Source organism: Megalops cyprinoides, chromosome 20 (assembly GCF_013368585.1).
Source record: "Megalops cyprinoides isolate fMegCyp1 chromosome 20, fMegCyp1.pri, whole genome shotgun sequence".
Lineage (NCBI taxonomy): Eukaryota > Metazoa > Chordata > Actinopteri > Elopiformes > Megalopidae > Megalops > Megalops cyprinoides.
Genome location: NC_050602.1, coordinates 6436055 through 6461257, shown reverse-complemented (window position 1 = coordinate 6461257; position 25203 = coordinate 6436055). Strand labels below are relative to the sequence as shown.

The window sequence follows — 25203 nt, the reverse complement described above, 5'->3', positions numbered from 1 at the left end:
TATAAAAGTGCTCAGCAGAGCCGGGGGGGTTCCGGAGGAACGGCAGGAAATGTTGGTGCACCGCAGGGCCCTCGCAAAAGCCCCTGATTGGAGGGAGCGCTTTCGGTGCTCGTGGGGTCATGAAGGCCAGCCAGGGGCACTAATGCTAAATGCGCATGGAAAACCTCTCCCCATCCTCACAGGGATTCAAGGGTTGGCTTCGCTCAAGTTGCCCGCAGAGTTTTTGCCTATTCAAGGAATATTTTTTCAGCAGGAAATTACATTTCCTGAGTGTCTCCTTTCTCCAGGAATGGTCAGAGGACGGTCAAAAGTTTTAAATGGAGGGAAGAGAAATTAAAGCGGAAAAGCAGAACAGAAGCTTGCTATGCTGTAACACATTCCATCTTCATTGATGTTTAAACTCATGGGGGAATCGGGCTGGCAGTGTGACATGGTAGTTTGGGAACTAGGCCTTTAAGGAGCAGGTTCAAATCCCAAGGACACTGCTGTTTTGCCCCTGAGAAAGGTACTTAATCTAAACTACTTCCAAAAATCTTCGATTCTATTCAAAATTTTTCCAGAAACAAAATCCCCGACCCAGAATAACCATGGACTAAGACCAGCTGGCGGTTGTCCACCAAGCTCAAGATCCTTGATTATTTGGTGGCGTCCCTTTACAAAAGTTGTTTATGACATGAATACAAAGTGAACCACAGTCCAGCATTGTGCAATCATTATCCTCTGTGTGACCACAAGACACTTTAAAGGGATGTAAAAGGATGCATATGTCCTAATACTGAACCTGAATGCTCTCTGAAGAATTATTTATCATGTACTAAAACAAGGTCATAACAAACCTCTTCTCTGCAGAAGATAAATCCATTACAGCTGAGCTCTGAATAAATAATGTCACAGGGTGGCTGTCTGTAAACCGTGTAACCCTGTTTACTTTTGCTCTGGCTCTTGTGAGGGGACCTGAGGATTAGGAGTGAAGTGCTGCTTACTCTGGAAGTGAGGAGAGTTTGCGTTTCTACAGAGGTACGGCGCCTGAAAAAACACACAACCCAGGAGAAACCTTTCAAGCTCCTTTGACAAGCACTTCTGAATGATACCCAAACACAGACAAATACACAGGCACTTATAATATACACTTACACATACACACACACACACACACACACACACACACACACACAAACACACACACACACACCAGCTTGGCTGTAAAGGGGTCATCAACGCCGACTCTGACCCCGAAGCAGAAGAGTGGGGCATAGCAGACGGATGGCTTTTTAATGGCCTTTTAACGGGCCGATCTGTGCTCGATAGCCACTCTCTCTCACCGCCCTCACTCTCTCCTGGTCGTGCTGCACCCAGGGGCAGCTGCGGATCAGGGCGGCTCTACGCTGCGGGAGGGCTGCCCAAAGCTGCCAAGCCCCCGTCGGCTGATTTACGCGGCACCTACCCTGCAGAGCTGAACCAAACACCTAGGGTGGCACCACCAGATTGCAAAGCCTTGTAAGGACAACTGATCGTGTGTGTGTGTGTGTGTGTGTCAGCCTGCATGCGGTTGGCTTGTCCAACGTAACACTTTTCCCCAGGGCTGAGATTCTTATTGACTTGCAGAACTCCTCAAATTCACCTAAAGCCTCAGATTGATGCAAGTTTAATTATAATGCCGAGGTAAACTGGAGATAAGCTGCCGCATCATGGCAGATCCATTGAATGCACGCTTGTCAGTCCTACGTTACCTTAAGTTACCTTGCTCTGCACTGGGAGCCCACAGGGACTGACACGACTCGAGAGAGCATTTGCTGCATCTAAATCTAAAGGTCTGCATCAAAACAGAGACATTCCTGGAGAGGTCTAGCACAGCCTTGTTTTTTGTGTCTGTTTACATCATTAGTGCATGTGTGTGTTTTCCCATAGGTTTTATGAGCCTGGCAACCACACACACACTCACAAAATCTGGGCTGAGTGAGGCAAGCACAGCCTCCAGACCTTCCTTATCTGCAGTGACATTTTTGTCTACACACACACACACACACACACACACACACACACACACACACACACACACACACACACACACACACCACTCAGGCACATTGAGTTTGCTCTCCCGTAGTCATTTCCCCTAATACTCACAATTTGCTCCAGCTTTAATTACAGCCTTTAAATCAATCACACAATCACACAGTTTTCATCTCGTCAGCAGCGCACACTTTCAGAGCAGTGTTGGGTTCCCGTTCTGAATCTACGCCCCCCCACAACCCCATTCCAACGGGGCCAAAACAGGTAAAACAATCCCTCTGGCCCCCCACTCCCGAGGGACAGGAACCAACACCTCAGGACACCATGGAAACAAGACTTCCCCAGACCTCCACACTGCTGTCATACCCAGTTCACAGTCTCTTCCAAATAATCTAAAGTGAGGGGGTGGTGGGGGGGACCGGGGACAGTGTTGAGCAGGTCAAGCTCAGACCAGGAGAACCGGAAGCCGCGGAGAGCGGAGAAACTACAAAAACAGGGCGAACAATTAAGCGGGCCGGGGCGGGCCCCATCTTGTTATTGTGCGCGGCCTGCCAGCAAGGTCCTGCCACTGCCTTTGTTTGTCTCTGCTTGAGTAATGACTTTTAAAGACCTTCCCACATGAGGGGACTTGGCTCGCACAACAACACTAAGTTAATAAAAGAAGGATTACAGGCGCTCAAGGTACTCCAGGCCCTTTAACCCTTCGGGGGAGGGAGAGAGGCTGCCGGTGACCCCGCGGAGAGGTGGGGGTCAGGTTTGTCAGAGGCGAAGATAATTACATGAGAAAGCGCTACAGCTACGCCGGACGGGTGGAGCTCTCTGTGTCCCAGGGCTGTGAAACGAGCCGATCCACGCGGCCATGTGGTCACCCTCCCACTGAACCGCAAAGAGGCTACAGGTTGAGTTTGACTGAGCATGACGACTGAATGAAATGGATGAATTGCCCGCTAAGAATCAGGTACTGCAACAGAGACGTTTCTGTATAAGCAGGGGGAAGGCGTTTGAGTTTGAACTGAGTTTATAATCACTAGAGATGGCTTTTTTTTTTCTTCAGGAACCCCCTCCCACAAATCTGGCTTCTCTGACCCACACACTGAGCAACTGCGATTTGTTTCTCCTGCAGGGAAGCCCTGCATCTGGTCCAGAGCCGACCCTGAGTGTCTGTTACCTCTCTGCTCTTCACCCTCGCACAAACTTCTCACACGCAGATGTAAGCAACCCCTCTCAACGCTCCATTTCACCGCTAAATAGCACGCTCCGCCTTCCAAAACAAGCACTCCAAGATTAAAGGGGGAAGGGATCCAAGCGCAAACACGTCTGGTAAAACTCCTTTAGCCGTATCGACAGCAAATTACTTAATCACCGCACCAGACACTAAGTACTGGAACGCACAAAAGAATGCGTCCAACGCCACCAGCCCTCGCCCCACCGGGCTCTTCTGGAGTCAAAACAGAATATAAGAATGCTTTTTGTGACCCAGTTCTCTAATCTTATTTTCAATAGTTTACTTTCTCTGGTTCTTCTGTGGTTTTCATGCATTTTTCTTTTGATAGCTTCGCACCCCAAAGCTCACACTTGGGAGGCGTCTCTCTCTATCCGCCGTTGCATCAGACGCAAGCAGGCTTTCAGTCACGACGCGCGCGGCGATGCCGAGCCGATATTTAATTAGTTCCGTCTTCTGCCGACGGAAAAAAAAAAATCAAACTTCAAAAGAGGGAGTGGGGGGGGGAGCCAGGAACAAGTGCTCTTCACATTTTAATCAAGACGTCTGTCCCTCGCAGAGCAAACTGCATGGCTAATGTTGCCTATAGGCAGTGTCTGTGCAGCAGAGGCCCCAGCCACAACAAATGGAGCGTTGAAAAACCCCCCCCCCACACACCCCCTCTCCCCCCAGTGGCCGCGTACACATGGCGGGCAGGGAGACATGAATGCGCTTACTGTAATCACTCCTTATCTATATCTTATCAATGGCGGATCCACGCCGCCCGCCTCGCGCTGGCCGCCGCAGTCATCCGCACATCAAAGCGCTGGCGGATCCCAGCACGCGGGTCCCATTCACAGAGACAGGCTCGCGCAGGCACGCTGGGTCCCTTTCACAGAGGACCTCAAAGTCTGGTGGCTTTCCAAGCCTGCGACCTGAAAGAGAAAAAAAAATCTGGGCCTCCTCCAGAAAACAGATGTGAGGCATCGCTCCCCTCGTGTTTTTCCCCTAGGAGCCTCCTGCAGGATTTACATTACGTTACATTATTTAGCAGACGATCTTACCCAGAGCGACTTACATAGGTTACAGTTCTTTACAATGTTATCCATTTATACAGCTGGATATTTGCTGAGACAACTGTGGGTTAAGTGCCTTGCCCAAAGGTACAGGAGCAGCGCCCCAGCCGGGAGCCAGCGACCTTCCAGTTACGAGTCCTGCTCCTTAACCACTATGGTACGCTGCCACCCTGTCGCATAGTGGGGATTTAGAAGGGTTAACCAATTACTGGCAACTGAGGGCCTGGATTCTCAGGAAAGCTGGGCGGTTGAGGCGACAGCAGGGGGCAGGACGCCAGATATCAGCCCGTCAACAAGGGTGACATTGTACCTGATGCTGCCCGAGGGAGCAATGTCCATCACAATATCCCACGATGCTGGATGCCACACGCCGCGGCCTGGTTCATTTTAATTTCCCTCCTGCAGATTCAGCTGACACATCCACTGCATCATTACTCCTATACAGAGAGTCCCCACACGAAGCCTCCACGTTCCTGACCATATCTGTCAATCAGTGCAGAGTGAGCTGCTGGGGAGCCAAACCTCATTCCCATTCTTTTGAGTGAGTTTCGCCTGAGACACAGGGACACAGGGCTCTGCTCTGCACAGTGCTCCATCTCCCAAAAGAACTTGTTCCTCAGGAGTGCTGGAGTACATTATAACTGGACTTCTATAGTGGAGCCCTACGTCCTTCATTTACTATGTTAAAACACGACAGCGCTGAACTTTAAATACACTGATGTGTGCACATAAAGTACGTACATGGATACTTCCACTTGATCCCCATGAAATGGCACCGTGTGCCCGCTTTGGGGTTCAGAGACGAGGATCCACGGGGATGCTGCGGCGCTTAAATATAATCGCCCCCTCGCCGAGAGCCTCACCGGGCTCGAGAAACCCCAGCGAATCTGGCGCCCAGCTGGCAGTAACCCGAGCAGGGCGCCCGGCTAGCAGCCCCTTACCACCTCCGTGACGGCGTCGGGGCCCGGTGACGGACAGCCACAGCGGAGCGGCGGTCTGATGACACAGCGCACCGGATGGGCCGACGCATCAGAATGCAGCCTCGGAACGCGGCTCGCTGCTGACTCACCTGGCAGAGCCTGCCATTATTGGTCCTCTTCCTCCTCCCCCTCTTCCTCCCCCTCCTCCTACAGCCTGCCCATATGAGAGAGCTCTGTAGCAGCCCCTGAAGCACAACCCCCACCCCTAAACCAACCACTCCCTTCCCCCAGGGAGAGGGGCCCCTCGTGGCCAGGCTGATTCACACGGGCTGGGGGTCGAGCAGAAGGCCCACTCCCCTCGCCCAGCTGTTCTCCGCCCTTCACGGTTGCTCAAGGGCTGCTCAGTAATGCTGCGAAAACGAGGCCTGGCCAGCCACTGCATCCAATCGCTCACATTCCCCCCATTCACCAGAGCTGAGTCACCGCTACGCGCCGAGCCTCGGTTCTGATCATTCTGATAACACGCACACGCATACACACATGCACAAACATGCACACACTCACATAACACACACAAGCATACATACATGCACAAATGTACATGCATACACACACATGCTCACACACACGCGCACACTCACACACATACATGTACACAAGCATACACACATACATAAGCACGCACACACACACATATTTTTACCCCTCTTGCAAAACAACTTTTGCATGAAAGTTTTCCCAGTAGAACCTGTCCGTTGAACTCCAGCGTTCCGGCACCGCCGGTGGGAAGAGGCTTAGCAATAAATGCTTCTCTCCTTGTTAGCGGAGCCAGGCCCCGCGAAAGCCAAGCCCGGGGGTCAACGACCTCCAGTGAGCCCTCCGCAGAGGGGCGAGGAAGTTGGCAGCTCGCAGTGCAGCCGCCGCGTTCCCCCGCGTGCCTGCGATTCCTCAGCGCTGCGGGTGGAGCCGCGCGTACACGCGCCGCCGCGGAGGGGCCCGCCCCGGACCCCGCTAATCTGCCTGCACTCGGACCCTGCTTCATCTTTTCGCCGCAGTTTTAAGATTACGTAAGAGGAAAGCGAGAGGGGGCCGACGGTCGGAGAGTATCCTATCCCCGTGTCATACGGCAACAAAAATACCGAGCCGGCTGACGCAGTCGACATGGAGACGGCATTTCGTAACACGGGCTTCTGCGTATCACAAAACACGCGTCCAAAAAGGCTCACGCAGCCTGCTCGCGGCAGGAAAAACAAAATCTAGAGGCAAAGTGCCCATTTTTTTCTGTGCACCATGTTGATTTTCATCAGGCTAGCAGAATACTCCGGCTTTTGTGTTTTGGCGGTTTTAAAGCTACGGACGGCTCTTCCCGGGCGCCCAGCTGGGAGACCGTGGTGTGCCTGAGGGGATCCCAGCACGTTTGATACAGTGGCTGCCGAGCCGGAGGAGCGAGGGCCTCCTTATCTGACGCTGGGCCTCTGGGTCTCCGCGCCGGCTGCCTCCTTCTTCATGTGGTCCGTTTGGAGAAAAAAAAGCCCTGCTTCTGCAGCCTCATAAATATTTCTCTCTGTGCGCCCCCTTCCCGTGGAATAAATACGACAAAACCGGGTCCACCACACTCGTTACCACTGTCAAAACAAACAACAAAACCCAGCAGAAGCAGAAAAAGGGGGTTGGTCATGTTTTCCAATGCCTCTGCGCAGATTCTAAATCAAACTAGCTTAAAAGACCTCTCCCAGACAGCGCTCTCTGAGCTGCTTTATTGATGTGGAGTTGCGAGTCTTTTTTGTGATGCTCAGAGCTCATTTTCCACAAAATAAACACCTCCCCCACCCCCGCCAGCCCAACCCCCCCCCCCCCTCCCCCCAACCAAAGAAATTCATTATGTCAGTTAAGAAGGGCAATTAAATCATTAATGTTGACAGCATATGCCCACGTTGAGAGAACAGTTGAGCAGCGTGAGGTCTGTGTGAATAGGCGGCGTGTGTTTACGCAAGAGACACCTCATCTTTTACAGACCACAGAAAATAACAGGATCTCCAGCCAGTGGGCAGCGGCGGCCAAATCATAAAAAAAAGCGCACAGGCGGCTACGTGAAAATTTCATCTTTTCCAGGGCCTCATTTTCCGAGCAGGCCTCGGCGCAGCAGTCACCAGGTGATTATACCCTGCGGCGCATTCTCGCAAACACGGCGCTCCCCCAAAGGCATTTCCTTCGGCAAAGAGGGGCCTTCTCCAGTTTCGGGGACATTCCATTAAGCGGGTCTGCGGGGACGGAAGGCTAACCGCGGCTACACAAATAAAAAGGGCCGGCGATCCCCAGCTTGGCCTTCTCCTTGTGTGATTCCAGCTGTCCAATGCAGGGACTCCATATGTAGGGCACAATGCAGAGATTTTACCCAAAAATGTTAATCCAGTGTGGAAACAGGCAGTTAGGGTCGGGCTCAGGGGGTGGGGGGGGGGGTTTGGGGTGGTGTTGGAGCAGGCGCTGGGGCTGGCGCGCTGGGTTTAGTGTGGAGCTGCCTCTGGCAGTCAGTGAGGCCCACTGTGGGGGTGGGATTTGCTGCTGAGGATCTTTGGTCGCCATCCGGGGACTGTGTCCAACAGACTCCTGTTCGGATGGGACTGCCCCTGTCCCTAGAGACAGCCCCTGGGAGTGTCGGAGATCACGTGCGGGCATAACCCATGATGCACCCTGCCCCGCTAATGTGATAACAGCATTATCTGACTTGCCTGGTGTGTCTCATTTCAGCCCGATAGATAGTGGCTTATATTTGTGAATGAGCTGTGGTTGCTGTGCCTACACTTGCTTCACTGCGCTGGCATGTTGTTCTGGGTTCTGCTTTGCACTTCTGTCATTCTGTACTCTTTTAGTAGTGCTTCATACAGGATGGCAGCAATGACAATCTGCAGAACTTTGCAGGCAAAGACACGTGGACGCGTCGTGCATGTGCGCGTTTGCACTTGAGCATGCATGCGTCCGCACACGCTTGTATGCATGTGTGTTCGTGCATGCCTGTGCCAGCATGTACGTGTGCGAGAGCTTCACGTTTGATCGCATGGCTCGGAGTCGCAGGTGTGCATCAGCATGCGGGATCGCATGGGTGGAAACCTTCAGGACCTTCAAGGGGCCTGGATCATCACTGCAGTTAGGCCTCGTTTCAGCTCCGTCCGACTGCAGGCAGCAAACGGGGCCCGGCTTTGATGTGGCCTCTCATGTCTGCCACCTTACCTTCCCTCTCCACGGTGCATGACCTTGAAGCGGCACTCTCAGGCCTACCGCTCCGTTCTCTGGCCTAGGCTCAAACCCGGGCCCCACCCGCTCTTCTCCTTTCTCACGCTGTCATTGGTGTAAAAAGAACCGGCCTACTTGGATCAGACTGTGGGACTCCGGAGCCCCGCCCTGACTCTGCGTATTGAACACTGTCCCATCCGGCAGGGTGAGGCCCTGGCATCTGCGCTGCCTAGCGGACCACCACCACATCACTCCCCATAAAGGCAGACTCGCGCTTTGTTGGTGCTCCCTGACAGGCCCAGAAATAGACTTTTTAAAAGGCTCTTTTTTCCGGGGGAGAGGGAGGGATGGGCTGTGGCTGGTTAAAAGCCACGGGGGCGACGCCGCAGCACACAGCTCCGACTGCAGCGCTACCGCTGCTCAGTTCCATCGACAGCTCATTGATTTTTTTAATGGACCCGGAGCGGCAAAAACCGCCTTCGAAAAGGGTCAGGACAAAACGGCTCCGTCTGAAAGTCATACACCAAACAGACTTTTCGGGATGTCTGAATCCAGCCGTACAGAGGGAGCGTTCTGGAGGAGATCCGAGAAACGCTATCCTTTAACACGAGGCCAAGCTGGTGCCGATGCTAAACACTACGGTTATGGGAAACGGGCTTTAAAGAGAGCACAGATGCTGTGCTTCACCAGCTACAGAGCAGCAGTGGCAACTCCACTCCTGATACGAATCTCAATTAAACTGGGTGGTTTTCTTCAGACTGCCTCCGCTTACAGGTTGAGCTCTGTTTTTGTGTGGGCTCCTAATGGTAGTGGATTGCCCCGTTCCACCAGCCCCCTTCACACCAACACCCCCTGAAAGACAAGGATCAACCCTAATCCCTCCAAAATGACAGTATTTTGCTGGGGACACAGAGCTTATGCTGAAAACGTCTTTATATGACAAAAAAAAAAAAATTCCGCAGTGGAACTCAATCTGCACGGCTTCAGACAGATAAAATCTACTGTTAATCGAGGAGGAGCGACAAAAGATCTGCTGAAAGAGTTCTTTTTCCACTAAATTGCATCTTCCAGCCAAATTCTTACCACCAAAAAGAAAGAAAAGGAAAAGAAAAAAAACAGAAAACATTCTGTTGAATGTACGAATGTGACGAGTGGGGACAAAAGGGACTTTCTTCCTGCAGCCACAGTGTGTGAACTGTACTATGCCCCATTAGCTGCAAACGACGCACGGTTGTCGGGGGTGGGGGGGGGGGGGGGGGGGGGGGGGGCGCAGATCCCCTGTTTCACCCGTCATCCTCCAGCAGCGATATGGAAAACAGTGGGCCAGATTTTTCTTTTTCGGTAACGCCACATTCAAAGGAGAAAGAATGAGTCACGTTCTTTCTTATCCAAACGCTTCCTCAATCGTTTCAACTGGTTGACCTTATAAGGTCGACAGAAACGGCCTTCCTTCCCACACCCCAGGGATGCAAAAATGGCCAAGCATAAATGATTACCCTCTTTGGCCGTGTCTGAAAAGTATTCCTTGGTCAGTAACTTGGATGGCCGTTTAGCTAGCTTAAAGGGCACCCCAGGCTACATCTCAGAAAAAATGATCCGTTTCCCCGAAGAGGACAGTTACCTTAAAATGAATGTTCAGCATCTCTGAAATGTTTAATATTTCTTTGGCAAGGGGGGGGGGACAATAAGCATTTGAAAAAGAACCCCAGGGAAAGTGTTTAATTGGACCAAATGCACAAACCAAGTTGTTGCCATTGCCTAGACAGATTTATAAATGCTTGGAACGTCCAAGCAAATGCTGCCCCTGAGATTTCTGCTCTCATAGAGCAACCCTTGTGCCTTTTGAATCTTACACAAATTGGCCTGTTCTTGCTTCCATCACTGAGATGTAAACAAAAGCAAAAATGACAAAGGAGGACAAAAATAGAGCAGTAATTATGTCCTGTGGATCGAACAAGAGCAGCCTACAGTAGGGTCGGGACATCACTGGTACGTTTTAATGACTCAGTGTTTTCTTTTCGTGGGGAGGCTTCTCTGTAATTTCATAATTTGAGTTTGAATTCACGTTTCGATGTGGCTTTTGTAGGATAAACAGCTCCTGGGGGCAAGGGTGGGGGTGTTTGGGCAGTGGTGGTGGTGGTGGTGGGGGGGGAGTATAGGGTGGAGGTGTGGGACGTGCTTTGTCCCAGAGGCCCAGGAGATCTGAGAATGCCTTCGCCACGTCGGGTTAGGGCTCACAGACCAATTTCATTTCCGTCCCTTCCATGCGGACTGAAATCCATGCCGCTGGCAGTGGGGTTATTGAAGTCATTACCCTGCGCAGTGTTCGGCCGATTTCAACCACTCCCAAACAACATGGAGGCGCACAAGCAGTGCTGGGGAGTTGGTGGCTCCGGGCCTAGGGTGGCAAGACTGAAATAAACTCCGAGCCCCTCCACACTGACAAGGAGGCTTTGCTGCAGACAAAAACTAGCCAAAAACATGAGGCAAACACATGGAGCGAGCAGCAAGGGAAAAGGATTCACCTTCGAAGGGACAGAACACACACAGAGACACATACTGGCCCTTTGTAACCGACCTTTCCATCCTTTAACGTCTGCGCTGCGTCCCGCGCTAGGTCCAGCCGTGCCTTAAATCACACCTGCGGACGGCTTTCTCTGAATCCGCGCTCAGCTGTTCGCTGTAACATCATCATTCCACATGTGTTTCTAATTGGGGAGTTAAAATAAACGCGCCGCTTTCCAGGCAAGGTTGGAAAGTATCTGTAAAGGAACTCCCTGGGTGAGAGTGACGCGGGCGTTTGGTCGGACGCACGGAGCACACACATAGCAAATGGCCCGTACGAGGTCGGGTTACGTCCAACAAAACCATTTCCCCGGATTTCGTCTCCAGAGCCCGAGCCGTCGGGGCCCGTTTCGATCGAACGTTTCAGGTTAGCTGTTAACAGGCAGCTCTCAGCACGCCAGAGGAAGACCCAGCTCAGGAGACACCTGTGCTGGGGCGGTAAAGAGCTGCCTCTCTGATTGTTAAGTCAGCTTCCTCGTGCCCGTTACCTCTATACGAGAGGCTGTGCGATTACAGGCCACAACAAACTGCAAGCCACACAGGTTGAAGCGGAACCCAACAATAATAATAATAACGATAATTACAATAGCAGCGGATTTACACAAACTGCACCTCAGCGTGTGTTTCCTCGCACAAACCAAAGGGGGTAAGAGGCGGTTACTTTGGCGGCTTGGAGTAACTCCTGAAATTTCGGCCGAGGACGGCTCTCCCTTTTTTCCTGGTTAATCTTGTCCGACAGCTGACCTGAATTTGTCTGGATCACTCTGCGTTCGCAGCCCGCCGTGAAGCCTCGGCCGAAGTGGGCAGCTTAACTACTTCCCCGCCGCCTCCCTCGGCCGCGGGCCACGTCCGCGCCACGGTGATCGATGGCGTCCCTCTCCGCTAATTAGCCTGGCTGCTCGTTTGGGACATTCCTCAGATAACGGGCGGGTTAGATGACGCCCCACTGATTCACTCGGGAGGGTTTTGCTTTGTTTACGGAAAAAAAAGGGAAAAAAGACGAAAGAACGTCATGGTCACGGCGGGACCAGCGCAAAACTAACACGAGTGCCTACAGCTTAAGCAAGCTTTGAGTGATTGAGCAAAAAGTGGCCTAAATAAACTAGCCCCACAATGTTTACTGGCAGAAAACCCATCCAAATACCAGAATGTTATAAACACATTTTTTTTAATGGTAGAGCCAGATCTTCAAAATCAGCTGATTTCAGGCCCTTGGCTGGAGAAGGTTATGACCCAAGCTCAACCTTGGCCTCCTGCCAGGCAACTGTGGCTCCTCTAGCCTGTGTTTTACCACTAACAAATGGCGTCCCCTCCAGATGGTCACCTGTAGCCACTTGTTAACCCGGGATTATGGCCGAGGTCACTTCCCGTGGCTAACTGCGACAGCTGGCTTCTAGCAGTCTCTGGCTTTTTTTTTTTCAAACAATAACAAAGTCGTTAAAGAGCGAGATAACATTACCCCACTATTCTTGTGTGTCCGGTTTGTTTATGACAAGCCCTTCTCTAGAACTAATTGTGTGGCTTACGATTTACACACTGTCCATTTATACGGCCGAACATTTACAGAAGCACTTCAGGATGAGTGCCTTCATTCAGCGTCACGACAGCTGAGTCCCACCTGGGATTCAACCGCGGTTGCCAGTCAGGCTCCTCGAACACTATTCCACACCACTGCCTGAGTGAAAATAAAGGGATGAGACCCTCCAGGGTGGTTTGGCAGTGACTCTTTTCCGAGAAGGGAAAGCAGTATCATGACGGAGGCAATGTCAGCACTGTGGATTGGCCTAGAAGGAAGACAAACCGCGATTATTCCCTGACGGGTGCTGCTTATGCAGAAGAGCGGCCGATATGCGCAGGTCGGGGAAGTGGGGGGGGGGGGGGGGTGGGGGGGGGCGTGGTTTTTACAAAGCCGTCAGGCATCCCGTATCAAGAAGCGCGGAGACGCTTCCCTCAGCAGGCGCTCAGCGGCAGGGGGCCCTTCCAAAAATGGCAGTTTTTGGGGCCAGTGAGGGTGCGCGAGGGCGCGCTGCTGTCCCCGTCCATCACCGAGGGCCCCCTGATGCCGGATCCCCAGGGTCACATGAGAACCCGGCATCTCCCATCACGCCGCTGTCTCTCATCCCCTCTCTGGGACAACAGACGCCCCACTGCGGGGCCTGGCCACTCGGATTTAGACTCCTTGCAGTTAAAAAAAAAAAAAAAAAAAAAAACGAGAACGCAAGAGCTGCCATCTTACACAGACAGAATCGCCACATACTGTCCCACATGTGCCCCTCTTTATTTTCATGTGAAAAAGCACCATAAGTCTCAGCGCTCAGAAACCTCCAACACTCTCACTGGAGTGCTACCATTCACATCTTTGCTTTTACAATTACTACTTTTTTAAGCCATTTAAAGGCACATGTAGACACCGCCTCTGTTTCATGTAAAAACTGTACTGTGGCCTGAGTGGAGAGAAGACATGGCCTTGATCAATGTCAGTGCCTCTGTGACTGCCGTTACATCTGACTACCCATAATCCCTTGGGGAATAGCATATTTACAGGAAGGTATGCCCATGCATGCTGACAAAAGGCCAGGTCTTTAAAGCCAGCCTTTAAAAGCTCCAGGTTATTTACGACCTCTGTAGGAGTGACTGTGAGGGTCCATCAGAGATCGATTTCTGTCAGATCCAGGATTCACAGGCAAACGGGGGATTGGGGTTGGACCCGGCGCTTCCGCTTTTTGGTGGTTCCACCGGGAAATGAACCGCAGACGTAACTGCTCCCCTCCGCAGTCCCATCCCCGGTCAATTCGGCAGTTTCCTTTCGGCGCCGTCATAAAATTTTCACTTTCCACATCCATAATTGATTTCCTTTACAAGCTGCTCTAGATCCGTAAAACCCCACATTGCTACAGTCTGTCACCGGATGTGAGCCAGATAAAATATTTGTGACCTCCCGGCCCGATAGCATCTAGGCTCAGATAAACAGGCTGTGCTCATCTTGTCTTCTTCCTAGGAGGAAATGCACACGACCGCTTTTCACTTTTTCTCAGCCTCTCTCAGTCTTTCACTCGTTTTTTATGCCATTCTAATGCCTCTGATATTGGACAGGAATGCAGGATAAAGGCAATCAACTCACCAGCAGGGACTTTAATCTTCACATTGGTTGTCCCCAAAATGAACATGAAAATGTAATAGAAAAAGAGTGGGAATTTCATTAACTTTTAACACTTGAATTGTACTGAAATATTGAACTGTACTGAGAAGGCTTGGCTTAATGAGCCTTAAATGGCTTCCAAAGGATGTTTCATTAAAAAAACATTTTGGCATGAACACAACACAGCTTAAGGTAGGTTTTATTTGATTTTTGACTAGTAAGTAAAAAAGCGCAAGAAACTCCACACTCCTCATGAGATTAGTTTTTCATAAACAAACCCCACATTGCCTGAAAACGTGCTTCTTTTGGGTTGTCCTGTCTCCCTGGGCGCTTCTCGGTTTACCTCAGTGACATTTCAGTGCGCTTTGCATGTGAATCTGCCTGGATAATCTCCATGGCCCTGCCTGGTTCCTACTGGCAGAGAGACCTCAGCAGTTTTTTTTGTGATACTTAAAAGCAACTCTGATTGGGCAGGGCTGGGAAATTCTGCCCATGAACTGCAGAAACGGGTCAGCGATTGGATCGCGCCAAACGACCTGTGAATGGAGTCTCCGGTTTCTTGGGATTTTCTTGAAGGTTTTATGTGCACGTTCCGGAACCTCTCTTAGCAGCTGCGTGTATCCTTGGGGGTCACATTAGCCTTCAATTGGTCCCTATTGCGCAGGAGCATCCAGAGAAAGATCCCATTACCTCAGGTTGTCTGATGGCCTGCAGCTGACTGCAACTCAAAATATTATCACTCCAAACAGGAAACCCTGTCCAGACACTATAAATATGGATGAGGAGGTACGAGGGCATAAATTTGTGGAGTTTTGCTGCTCGCTTGTTTTCTATGGACCATGCTTTTCCGGTTGTTTAAGAATCTCTTGAAAGTTGCCAGTGCTTATTCCCAGGAGGAAATTGATATATCCATAATGCATTTGTTTGTGAACACACGACAGTATGAATGCAAAGGCATCTAGAGTTTTTAGTTAATGACAAGTGAAGGGTTTAGCGCTGATGGTTTTACGGCGGCATGCCGAACGACTTCAGGCCGTCAATCCAATTCACAAATAACGCTTTATTTTACCGCTGACGTAAGCGGGGACGTTCCCCAGGCAACGACATGTTTATGAGCCTCGGGAACAGCGTACGTCTGGAGCGGGGCAGAGTGATCCAAACCTTCACTTTTTATACATTTCTTTTATTGAAGTCATAGAGAGAAAAATAAATCTAGGGCGAATGGGAGTTAGGTCAGATTCTTTTTGCAGAGACGCGAGTTGAGGATGACATTAGTGAATGGAGGCCTGTCATCAGAACTCATCGGTGACATAAATCAACAGAAACTCCCGGTCCCTGTCTCTAACGATGGGAAGGGCGCTATTGTGGGGGCGTGCCATCTTTTCCAAAGTGGCCAACAACAACTTTCCAATCGTGGCCAACAGTGACTTTGCAATTGACACAGCCGTGGCTTTGATCATCACTTACAAAACAGTCTTTTGCAAAATCACACCAGCATAATTTTCATTTGATTTTGCTAGGTTATACAGGCTTAGTACCGCTGTGGCATCAAAGGAAGGCTGTGGCGTACTGAACGGTGCTCGTAATCAAATAAACCACACTCTGGAGCATTATAACAGTGTGTGGGTATACATCATGTCCCTTTTATTTTCCCATAGAATATCCCAATGCGGCTTGTTCTGGTTCTCCGGGCATCGAAGGGGTTACATAAACCAAGACAGGCTATAAATCATGCCGGCCCCCAGCCCGTGTATCGAAAAACATTAATGTATATCGAATATCTAGGGAAGAGGGCCCGCAAGCGTGTGCCTGCGATCATGTGACCTCGTATCGCCCATGAGAGACGGGCGGGGCATTTTTATGGTCCTCCCCAGGTGTCAGACGGTCAGAGCGCCTATAGTAAACCAAAACCTTGAGGCGAGAGACGTGCCCGTTGGGGGTGCCCTTGCCCCCTTTCCCTCGCCTGCCCTGCCGGCTCCCAGAGCAAACAGAGGGACTGGGTGTCGCCCCAGGAGCCAGGCAGGGAAGGGCGGCTGGATCGCCCCCGCGCTATTAAGGACAGAGTTACGAGCCCCAGAGGAGCGTGGGACTTCACGGCCTGATGGCGGCTTTAGTGGCACAGGGCTACTCGCCCCCCCCGCCCCGTTCCAGAGTCAAGCTTCGAGCCCTCGGATTGAGGAGCGAGTCAGTCACAAATGTATCAAGTTAAGCAGTTTCCTTTTAAGGGCCTATGGGCTTTGGCTGAGCGGCAGAGCATTTAATGAGAGGGGATAATAGTGGTAGAGGATTACTTTGAGCTGCAGACATAATTATCGACTAATGCCAACATGAGCAGGCAGAAATAGGAAAAAGTTTCAATAGCCGAACAATATGTACCATATATGTGGTTTCAAACATCCGTATGACCACACAAATACAAGAATGCAGGCGGCCACCGACTCAATAATGGGCAAGCACAAGACCAGAGGCATGTTTCTGCACACATCGGCATTAATATGCGGGAAAATAAACTCCTTAATGTGGCACACAGATGAATGGAACAAATAGAAGGGATATATATATAATTCCATACAGGCCCCAAGCTTCAGTGCTCAATCCACAGGAAAGAATGCATGTGTGTATAACTGTCCAATTGGCCGATTCCAACAGACACATGGCTTTGATAATTTTGTGTGCGCCTACTGATGGGACGGGACTTTTAGGTCTCCCTGAAGGACTGAGCGTTTCGGAGACCCGCGCCCCCACCCCTCACCCCCCTCCGCCTTCTATGAAAGACGCGGCTCTCTCTCTCTCTCTCTCTCTCTCAAAGACACGTGAAGGCCGACCCCGGGCGACCGGAAAGAGAACACCTCCCGCTCACCTGACATACGACTTCAATCGCTCCACATCGGAGCCGGCTGCGCCTCTCTGTCAGGCAGCCGAGCAGCAGAGTGCTTTATGGGAACGCACTGGATGATCCCCTCGAAGGAACAGCATGTCCTTTAAAAAAAAAAAAAAAGAAAAAAAAAAGAGGCACTCTCCTGCCTTTCTGAATCACGCTACGCTAACGTCAGTGTGAGAAATGCGTTCACAAGCTCCACCCCCCCCCCCCCCCCCCCCATCCACTCGGGGCTGTTCCAGCTAGGTCAGCATGAACCTAACCCCGACAACCAAGAACAAGGAAGGCTGCAGAACTTGCGCGAGCAATCTGTTTATCTTTGCAGAATGCATCTGCGTAAATGGGATCTGTATACGTTGTGTGGAAACTTGGTGGGGGGGGGGTGCGCATTGGTTATGACGGAATTTTGCGCTGGTTGTGTAACAACAGCTCCCCTCCTTCCTTTCATCCAGTACGCTCTTCAGATGATTGGATTCACAGTCAGGGCTTAACGTCGACCACAAGATCACAGAGAGAAGAAAAAGGCATTTCTAAAGCTAATCCCCCCCCCCCCCGGTCCTCGCTGTGGGCATGGGGGTCTGGGGCTCTTGGTGGAATCTTCCCCCTCACGGCTGACACAGCTCCGTGGCCTTCCAGCAGGCTTCCTCCAAGCTCGGCGCATTAAAGGCTCTAACGAGACCTGTAACAAGGCCGGTTTAAACAGGAGCACATGTATGCAGCTGGGTACCCAGGCTGAGGGGCTTAATGATGAGTATCGTGTGTCAGTGAGTTTTTATAATGAGCCTTGACGCTCACAGAGCTTATTCGAAACAGACGTCAAAACTTAGGCGGGGCAGCGGGAGGGGGTGGTTGGGCGTTTTACAGTTCTATCCCATGGTCCTTCTTCCATAGTGGCCTGCCTAACTGCATCTTGGGAGTGAGACAAAACGCGTCCAAAACACTTTAGGTCCTACCATCACATATGCCAACAAAGCTTGCAGAAAACTGTCCCTGCAAAGGAAGCCAAGGGTCGCTGTGTTCAAGTGGCACTTAAAGCTCTGGTGCTAAGGAGCCGCTGGGGCCTACCTCCTTGCAAAAGGCAGTAAACTGCAGCCAAACATGCAGCCGGGATGCCTCTAAAACCATTTTCCTGTGACGCGTGAGTCACCAGGGGTAACAGTGGGGCAATAAGCCCCAACAGAGTCTCCTGCCAGACTAGAGAGCGGCTTGGCACTTCGGCCTCTCTGCCGCCCGGGGGGCTATTTTTGCCAGGCCCCATCCCATTTCACGAAAGCCACCGTGTTTATAATCTATTCTTAGTTTGTGTTTATACATGTGATCTCCCCTCCCGGCCTGCTGGCCGGTGGCGATTTCGGGAGGCACCGTGGCGCGTTTTACGCGCTCCCCTCAGCTGTCGGAGGGAGACAGGGCGGCTCCGTGCTGCCCCACGTCATGGAACGGCTAACCAGCGCCTCGCCCCCCCCCCCCCCTTTCTCACCCTGAGCCATCATCAGCCCCCCCCACCCAAAAATGAGCACCGTACCCCTCCCAACTAAGCCCTTAATCCGCAGGGGCAAACCCCAGAGAGGCGCATCACACGAAGTGCACCAGTTAGGGAGGGACATGGGCAGAGAGTACAACTTTCCTTACAGAATAGAGCGAAGCACATGTTCCTCATAAGACCTCTCACTTTTGTTAGGTTCACGTTGGAGGCCAAAGCGACCGGAATGGCACCTTTCGTAGGAACAGTGAGGTCATTTAAAGAGGTGAAACGAAGCAGAGAGATCCAGAATGCGTGCCCTGGCTGCTATACACTGTTATGCATTAGCGCGACCGCCCTGATTGCGGCAGAGGCAGCTTTTTCCATCCTCACAGCATCCTTACAGAGTCACGTCACTGGGAGCCAGCTCACCCCGGCCGGGAACACGAAACTCAGATTAACAGTTGGACAAGTCGAAGCGCAAACCATAGGCACTCACGAAAAAGCGTCTTGGCTCGTCCCAAAACTTGGCGGGTTTCTGTAAAACCATTACAGTGAAGTGATAACTGAATGTGTGCAAGACATCATCATCCTTTCATCCTTCAGCAACTTTATCTCGAATGCATTCAGTTATTAGTCTCGCAGGCCTTTTCACATGGTGCTGCTGGGGTGATTATGCCCAAAAGGGTCCATGTGAACCAATGGTCCTGAGTCTTCAATGCTCTCCAGTGTGCAAGCTAGCTCATGGTGCTAGATTCTATCGCCGAGCCCAGGCTCCACTAATCCATGGGCACCCAATAAGCAACCACCAACTCCTGGGCACCCAATAAGGAACCACCAACTCCTGGGCACCCAATAAGGAACCATTAACTCCTGGGTATCCAATAAGACAGGGCCCAGAGGTTTTGCTACAAACCCACTTATTGCTTTTGATGTGCATGAGGAAAGAGTCAATGTTGAAATATTCTATGGACCAAGATTAAAAATTCAAATAATCAAACTCCCCCCTGGCCCCCCGAGAGCACTGTATAAAACTCTACTTCTCTCTGTGTAAATAATGATGACTCACTGCACTGAGATTTGCATTCACTAAAACACTTGGGCAGAAAAATGAATAATGTCAATGAGTTTTATGCAGCGGCTCCTCAGCTCAGTTCATGAATAACGATGTGAAAGAGTAAAACTGTGGATTATTCTCAGGATTTTTTTCATTTTTAGTTAATGAACCAGCATCAGTTGGTTAATTAGATCCATCGCATTTCCAGGCTCTTGCATTTTCTAGAGCTTGCCGTGGGAAGAGAATCGCAGTGGCGATGAATTATTTACTGTACGGTCGATTGCAAACCATCGACTCCTATAGAAGCTGTATCCTGCATGTTATGCGGTGTGAAATAAAGACACGCTGCAGCTCTTTAAATGTCGCAGCACAGCCTGTTGGACCGTTCATTCCTGAACCATTTTCCCGTGTTGTCTGCACGCCGAAGTGCAGAGCGTTCCCTACTCTGTCAGCAGTGGCTTTGCCTTCCTTAAGACCCTGGATTGAAGTCTAGACTCTTATAATTGAAAACACCCCCTGCTTTGTTTTGCCAGAGCTTATGCCAGAAAGCCTTTGCCATCCATCAAATATATACTTAATTAGCCCTGGTGCAGCCTTGGATGAATACAGTGTTTGGCTTCACTTATGAGCCAGAGAGGTGCAGTAATGTGAGCTGTCGGAGTCATGGAGAAGACTACATGTGCCTGTACCGAGAAGTCATTTGCCCGAGGTTAAAGCGACAATAGGTGCATGGCTACAAACTAGCAAAGGTCTACAAAGTGCTTTGTGAGCTTATTGAATGAGTCCTAATAAAAGCAATTTAAATCAAAACATAAAACCGATAAGCTTAACTTACTTAGCTAAATCAAATAAGTTTTTATTAAACAATAAAGGTCTGAATATGAAGATTATGAGAGAGAGAAAGAGCGTCTTGTATGTGTGTGTGTGTGAGTGTGTGAGTGTATGTGTGTGTGAGTGTGTGAGTGTATGTGTGTGTGAGTGTTTGTGAGTGTGTGTGTGTGTGCATGAGTTTGTGCGTGTATGCAAACTACATTCAAACATGTGCTTCAAATAATCAAATTCAGCATCAGAAGATTTATGACACATTGGGTACATCATTCTATTAAAGGTTACGTTTCCATATTTATGGTTGCTGGAGCAAAAATGTGGCATATATTAAACACGAAACCAAAAAAAAAAAACAGATTTACTGTACAAAAGCTAATTCCTCTCATTATACTTGTCACATCAGGCCATTAACGTCTGGCAGCACATAGATAAATCTCACCAAAATAATTCATGGAGAGAGAGAGAGACACCATCTTAGATGAGAATGACCAGAAGCGCAATCAATCGCATTCAGAAGACCGGCTGCCATCCTTCCTGCACTGCAACAGGAGCTGCCTGCTACTGACGGCTACTGTCCTCATTACATAATTGGGGTTCCTCAAAACGACAGGGTTCTAACCTCTTTGCAAATGCTGGTGGTGAATGACTGTGCATCTGATCACTAGGAGGAAATACACCACGTATATAGCCTTTGTTCCCTGTCTGTGTACTCATTTCACAATGTGCGCATTGAGCCACAAAAGCTAGCCCAAATGACAAAACACTATGTAAACAATATGCCAACAATTTATTTCTAGCCAAGAGCTGCTTGAGCTACTATGGGGAGCAATCAGATATACCTATATATACTGTATATGTGTGTGTATGTGTTTGTGTGTGTATATACTTGTGTATGACTTTTCTCGCAAATGATGTATATAACTGCCAGCTCCTAGACAGAAACAAAAATCTGGATCTCTCATTGAATCCTATCTGTCCCAGAATTCCCTCAGGGTCTGTGGGACCAACAGGGCGTGAGGAGCAAAACTGCAGCATCTTTGCAACCGTCCTCCTGGAGGGTGGCCCCGTGATTAGTTCGTACCAGCTCTCTGACACGGTCCCTCAGCTACGCTAACTCCCAGGCTTCATTTTCACAGAGTGGCTAACGTGTCTCAGAAGCCGATACTCTCTGCCACGCTACGAAGGCACTGGGTTCACTCCGATCGTAGCTCTTCTCCATTTCGGGTGGAACTGAAAACGCAAACGGGCTGTCCTTTCATGCCTCTGTGATCCTTCGCTGAGTAGTGCATTTGTGTAAAACCCCCCCCCCCCCCCCCCCTAAACATTTCCCAGCAACACAGAGGCACATCACAGCCAGCTGGATCCCTCCATCTGAAGGATCCACCGACTGGTGAAGGACATTTCTCATTCCCGTTCCAGGCAAAGGGAGCAGCGCACTATTGGTCAAATTCAGTGCTAGAGAGACGCTAATTATCAGTGTTACTTCACTATTTATGAAGGAAATGGGTAATAATGGACTGAAGCAAGCACATGTTTTTATGTGCATCAGTCCAGTTCAATCTGCCCCATTTCAGCACCAGGCAATCGTTTATTCTCACTCACAAGGGTGCCATAATTTTTTCAACAGCACCACAAATTATAAAGTCAATATCCTGAGCCTGAAATGAGTGTAAATTTCGTGCGCAGTTAGTGAGGGTCCTGTGTTTCTTATGGCTCTCTAGCTGACACACTGCCAGAGGCAACAAAGCAGTGGTTCCTGTTTTCTCATTTTAATTTGCACACCCCTACCCACACCTGCTAATAGTCTGCCTGCTCCTACCAGTGAACTTTGCTATACCATGGAGTCTGGCACTTGGCTAAGACACGTACAAGAGACCTAAGCTTGAAAGTGTGGTGATCAAATGCAAATGATTAATTATGGTACGTATTGCATGTGCTCTCCCTTTGGTAATGTTTTCACTTGCTCAAGATGAGTGCCAGATCTCTGAACAGAACTCCATCAATCAAAATTTAATAGATAACTAAAATAATGAAGCTCTACAAGCCTGATTAAAATGTTCCATTACACAATTTATCATAAGCACCCTCTAGAGATATCTCAAACGCTAGCAAAACACAATTAACAAAGCTTTCATACCTCTTTCTTCTTGACAGGAGTTTAAGTTAAAATTCTTTTGCTATGTCCTCATCTTTGACAGACAGTATCAGACTACTCCATTTTTTTGTTCAAGTTTTACATATTTTCTGTTAATTTCAGCAACTTTGGTGTTGTGTGAATCATGAACATAGAAGCACTTGCATCAGCCCTAAAGTTAAGTGTGTCAGGCTGGATTCAAACTGGTCTTTTATGTGCTACAGAAACACCCCAAGTATTAACTTAAAGATCACAATGAGCCATCATCAGCTGACTTTAGTAGCTCCACGGTAGCCTGTGCTACTGACATTCTATATATGACCAGATATTAGATACACATACCACACATATGCTTAAGAGAATAGTGTGTGCATTTCCCTGTAGCAGGCAGACACACATAGGTCAGGCATTAACAAACGTCTGCACCACAAACGTGCCTATACACACACACACACACACACAAAATATATCCAAGGTAATTCTTTGTGAAACATTTTCAGCAAATCCATCTTCCCACAGAAAAGGGAGTGGCAACTGTATTTTCTACTTAGCGGACGTATTCAGAAGAATTAAAAAAGAACGAGTTGAAAAGTTTTCCGTGTTGGGTTTACCTCATTTCTCAGGCATGCCCCGTGAGACCCAGCCGGGCTTTCTAGACTCTACCCATTACGACACGCGAGGCTCCCACGCACTTTATTTAACAGCCCCTCTCAGAATGGCTGCTTTCTGTCACGCTCCAGTCATGTCAGAACCCACCGGCTCTCCGAGAACTCCGCAGACGCAACGTGGCATGATTTACAGCTAAGATTACCACGCCGGGCGTTGATTTGTTACCGGGTGATATGTCTCTCACTGGCTGCTCCCGAACAATGCAGGGAGCGCCAAGGTGAACCCAAAGTTAACTGTGCGGGGTGTTGAAAGGTGTCACCTAAAAGGACGACCACTGTAATGTGCGTATGCGGTGTGTTCTCGCATGGTGCATGTGGATTACGATGAAGGTGAGGGGATTTTTTCAGATGAAATCCTTACCTATTCATGAGAGGGGTCTATAACAATGCGTCCACATTCCTTTCTCAGCCCCCGCGAGGTGCTCCTGTTGACACCTGAAAAAAAGAGAGCATTTACTCAAAGCCAAACGCTTCTTGTGTCAGTTACAATCCCATTTCAACTTTGTTTGCTGCTCCCTCGGCAGCCATTGTGTTGCTCTGCTCAGCTCTGATGCCCTAACAGTGACTGTAATTGCCTCTTGGTAACAACACTCATAATCATGGCTTCCTAAAGATATGCTATTACTACTGGATGGGGAAACTCAGGTTTCAATTTCTCCCTCCTGATCTATGTCTTCCCTTGCCGGTAAAGTCGGTGTGCAATCTTTTGAAGGGAGGACCGAACTGTCTTGTAGAATAGGCTCTGTGTCGTTTATCCTGACGCCAGGTGAAAGTGCCCACATCACAGAGTGACTCATGGGAAGGGTTCATGCTATCCCTGTCTAAAAGCCGGTGGCACCGCCCAACGAGCAATCCAGGTGGTGACACTACACTTTATTACCATGTCTCTGAAGTGAAACGCAGGCCTCTGGCCCATCAGTCCAAAAATAAGAGAACCCATCTGTGTAATCGTCTTAGCAGTGGCATGTCTAAGAATAACCTCTCGATGAAGAAGGGGGGAAAACTTCACAAAATGGAAATATATACTCTGTAATCATTAGAGATTTGTGCTAACGACTGAGAGAAGAAATCAGCTGTGCTGAAGTTGGACCTTTGAAGTTCTGAAGACGCTAATCTGCCATGAACGGTTAGCCTACTGCTTTGTCTTATCAGGACTTGGGCCAATCAGTTAAACACTGAATGGTGATTAAATGAGCAAACTGTTGGTTTTGACTCTAGCAGATGGCCAAGTTTTCAGCTGTATATCACTTTTTAGTCATCTAAACATCTACTACGAGAATGTTTCATATACTTTTTTCCCCCTGTCTAAAATGGCTTGAGGGTTCCTCAGCCTGAGAGTTTCTCATCTGAGATTCAAAGATGAATTTGGAATATAAATGAACTAGGAAGTTGGGCTGAGAGGTTGGTCTTTAAGTCCAGGTTGTGTTCTGACATGTAAAACTCTGCAGTGTCTATATAAAAAACACACACAAACAAACAAAAGAAAAAAGTTAAAACCTATTATTATCACAAACAAGGAAGAGAGGCCTATCATCGCTCTGACAGCCTTGCTTTAGCGGAAGCAAGAAAACACTTATTTAAAAATAAACAGATCTTTCATCTTTGCGCATTAGGGACCTCCACATTTTTCCCTGGTTCCCATCTCGACCTATTTTTGAGAACTGCCCTAAAATGCACCCTGGAGGCCCTACTTACGTGTGTGTAAACACACGGCTCAAATTGTCCTTTCACTTTAAAGAGCTAGTGAGCACAATTTACGGGCTTCATTTCTGAGTGACAGAGAGATGTTAACTAATCTTCACACTCCCAGAGTCGTTTGCCAAAGATAATTTGCATGGTGCACGGTCCCCTTTCTCCAAATAAGGCGCACATTTAGAGAAAAGGATTTGAGAAGTAGCGCTGCTGCCTTTGAAAAGGAGTGGCATTGGCCAATTAGGATCTTGAGAAAAAATCAGTATTTTAAAACAGTCACATTGGCTTTCCGCATGACTGGATACATATACACAATGTAATACATACGTTTATGAGGTCACA

The 25203-nt window shown here is 49.4% G+C and overlaps 1 long non-coding RNA gene across 1 annotated transcript in view; it reads right to left on the bottom strand.

The window, feature by feature from the left end:
• Window positions 1-25203, bottom strand: part of LOC118796146 — a 45498-nt gene that overhangs the window by 3879 nt on the left and 16416 nt on the right. Inside the window, exon 2 of the long non-coding RNA XR_005005838.1 lies at window positions 23531-23604. This is a non-coding gene — a long non-coding RNA (uncharacterized LOC118796146). The remainder of the gene's footprint in view (window positions 1-23530; window positions 23605-25203) is intronic.